This window comes from Brassica oleracea, chromosome C2 (genome assembly GCF_000695525.1).
Source record: "Brassica oleracea var. oleracea cultivar TO1000 chromosome C2, BOL, whole genome shotgun sequence".
NCBI classification, from domain to species: Eukaryota; Viridiplantae; Streptophyta; class Magnoliopsida; order Brassicales; family Brassicaceae; genus Brassica; species Brassica oleracea.
The window spans coordinates 5,808,735-5,812,382 of NC_027749.1; the positions used below are offsets into that span (position 1 = coordinate 5,808,735).

A 3,648-nucleotide genomic window follows, 5' to 3' on the forward strand; every position below is an offset into this window, starting at 1 on the left:
TAACTAGTAGTGGACTAGCCACTCCTCCCCATTTGGTAAGTGATATGGCCACTCCTCCCACTTCCTCCACTAACTAGTAGTGGACTAGCCACTCCTCCCCATTTGGTAAGTGATATGGCCACTCCTCCCACTTCCTCCACTAACTAGTAGTGGACTAGCCACTCCTCCCCATTTGGTAAGTGATATGGCCACTCCTCCCACTTCCTCCACTAACTAGTAGTGGACTAGCCACTCCTCCCCATTTGGTAAGTGATATGGCCACTCCTCCCACTTCCTCCACTAACTAGTAGTGGACTAGCCACTCCTCCCCATTTGGTAAGTGATATGGCCACTCCTCCCACTTCCTCCACTAACTAGTAGTGGACTAGCCACTCCTCCCCATTTGGTAAGTGATATGGCCACTCCTCCCACTTCCTCCACTAACTAGTAGTGGACTAGCCACTCCTCCCCATTTGGTAAGTGATATGGCCACTCCTCCCACTTCCTCCACTAACTAGTAGTGGACTAGCCACTCCTCCCCATTTGGTAAGTGATATGGCCACTTCTCCCACTTCCTCCACTACTTCCCTTTGTTTAATTCTTCATGTCAACAGTTATTGATTCATTGTCTTTATCATACTCCTTAACTCCATCACACCCCTTCGAGCATGATCTGTTATTGAATGCAGCTTATTCTTTTGCAAGGCGGTGTCTCTGCTCCTATAAAAGGTAACCTTTTTTCCTTGAACTTCATCATCTCAATTCTAAAGAAAACATATGTCCTCTAAAAGGTGTTGTCTATTTTTGTTTAATTTTAACGTTCTTTGATGATTAGGTTACGGCAACGACAACCCGTCAACAGAACAACATATGTCATCAATGATCTTGCATCAAGCTTCTTTGTCCAGTTATTAATGTATATTTAAAGGTATACTTCTCTGACTTCCTTGGAAAATTTTGTTGTATGAGTCTTGGATTGTCAGCTAACAATAGGTTTATTCTATGATTTAACATGCACAGTCAGACACCGACCAAAACAATTTTATAGAATTTGTTTCCAATTCTTTTGTATTAACCAAGTATAAGATGATGATCTTATTCTTCAAGAAGCTGATATATTTTTCTGTTTCTCTTGCAGCATGACGAATGCAATTGAGAAAGAGGCGCCTCCTCTGTTCCCAAGGTTCCAGGTGAACTCCTTCCGCAAAACCTTGACCTTTTGGACACAAGTAAGTACACATGTTAAGTTTTATGTGCTTAGATTGGTGTTTATATAAATCAAAACTTTTTTTCCCAAAACCTTGACCTTTAATTCACCCCTTTGATTCTTCTTTCAGGATCTCCGGTCAATCTCCCTATCAAGAGTTGGTTGCAAAGTTTTTGCTTGCCAATGAGTGACGTTCCATACATATTTCCATGGTATAGGAAAAATATTATTGACTATCTTTCTTTATTTATGTTCTGTTTATGTCATAAGCGTTCTATGATGGTTGATGTTTTTGATTTTGATATTGGCAGGTGAGCCACGAAGCCGTTTGATTCATAGTGGATGGAGCGTGTTTGTTTCATTGATGTGAAGTATCTAATTCTTCTATAGAGGCGAGAATGTGGAACTTGAAAAAGTATTAAAAAGGACGAATTAAGCAAGAGGGAAGATTCAATGCAGAAAATGTATCAATGGATCAGTTGCAGTCACCAATTTATATTAAAAAGAACAGGGGAGGAGTTTTGTAAACGATGGAGGCTGCATCATGGAGAATCGGGGATGGTCTCTCAAGTGGCATCTGGAGCTATACAGTGTCTTTATAATTAATCCAACTCTCAGACCAGATTTTTTTTATCAATCTCAAAATTTTTGTTATGTCTTTTTCTCTGCTTTTCAATAAATGTTGAGAGCTCTGCAAATCTGTCAAGAACACTTAGCAATTGTAAGGGAGAGTCCTTTTATTCACTTTTGATATCGTGACAGCATTTATATGTAACGACATAGTATGTAACCTACAGCTATACACACTAAATTACAGAATGTAACCGACCTATATATGGCCAAATACTTCATCAAGGTTACAAACATCCAACTTGAATTGACAAACACTTAACTCAAGATTTGTAGTTATAAAAAATTGTAAATCATTTTTATTTAAACCAGCTTCAATTTATAAACCACTTTCTGCTAACAAATTTATGCTAAAGTACAAGATGCATCAAGAATGGTTATTCGATTGTTTCTTATAAACTTTGAGATCTGAGATTAATATGTAGTGTACAAATTAAATACGATAAAAGTAATCACTGTTTTGTTAAATGTGTGAAAAAAAAAAAAAAAAATATATATATATATATATATATATATATATATATTAATTGGAGGATTATAGTGGCGTTCTGTTGAATGTGTCATTAAAATTCCTAAAATGAATTGTAAAATAAATAAATAAAATTGTTGTAAAACAATTATGAATCTTAATGATATTTTTATTTAATGTATATTAAAATTTTAAAAATGTTTTTTCCATTAGTTTATTCACTCGCCCGCCCGTAAGGCGGGTTTACCCTAGTATTATATATACACATTTGCATTAAACTTAACTGCAGCAAATGAGCACAGTATTGTTATTAAAAAAAACTAAAGCCCACTCTAGTCGTTGATCCACATAGAACCTAATTTTAAACTATAGAAAGGAAAAGGAAACCCAATTGGTTGAGCCCACTATGATGAAGAGGACGTGAAATTATTGAGTAAATACGGAGACACGACCACTCGGACGACAAAGTCACATGACTCACAACGATCAGAAGAGAGAAATCACAGTTGCAAGATCTCACTTGCAGCTCTTTCCAAATTTATATCTTTGCAACCTAAACATTCGAAAATTAGAAACGAAATTGAACCGAACTGAAAAAAACATTCTGCGCTTTTCAAAGCGCGAGTCAAAATCTAGTTTAGTAAGTTATTAAATGATAATTTTCTCTTTTTTATTTCATTAATTTGATTAAACTCGTTGATTCAAAAAATTAATCTCAAGCGATTTAGAATCACTCGATTATACGAATTAAGTCTCTAAAGCTTACTTGAACTTAAAGATTGAGTTATCAAACTTTACGCTGCACAATATTGGTATCAATACTGAACTAGCGACACTTTTTAATGCTGATTTTATCGAAGCAAAATTTTCAACTGTGGCAACCGAAATTCACACCGTCGATTATAATAAATAATAATGGAGGAAAACCGAGTGAACCCGTTTTTCCTTGAAGGTCCGAATTCTCTGCGTAATCACTTTAGAACGATAAAAAGATATATAATCGCTCAGAGGCGTTTTATTGAATAGTATGAATACAAGATTTCTCCGAGAGGAGTAGAGATATGCTAACTATCAGAACAACAGGACAAGAGGCGGCCAAGACGTCCTAAGCCTTGCCGTGCTAGTCTAACCACCTAAGCCCTAAGTTCTCTAAGCTAGCAGGAGTTCTCTAAGTCTAAATTCTCGGATCCCCTTTTCTTCTGCTCCTACTCTCCTTATATAGTCGCTCTAGGTCGGTGGCCCATCATTCGCCTTCGGGCCCAAGTCTATCTCTTTTGGGAATATTCCATTTTTCGTCGATCTTGATAGTTATCCTCGAATCTTTACATTTATCTTTGGAAACTTAGCATTTATCGTATTTCTG

General features: G+C 36.6%; 1 long non-coding RNA gene across 1 annotated transcript; it reads left to right on the forward strand.

The window, feature by feature from the left end:
• Nucleotides 1-601: 601 nt before the first annotated feature.
• LOC106325661 lies at nucleotides 602-2,022 on the forward strand. Its single transcript, XR_001266973.1, has 5 exons — nucleotides 602-708; nucleotides 815-907; nucleotides 1,118-1,208; nucleotides 1,317-1,398; nucleotides 1,498-2,022. It is a non-coding gene; the product is annotated as an uncharacterized LOC106325661 (long non-coding RNA).
• Nucleotides 2,023-3,648: the final 1,626 nt, after the last annotated feature.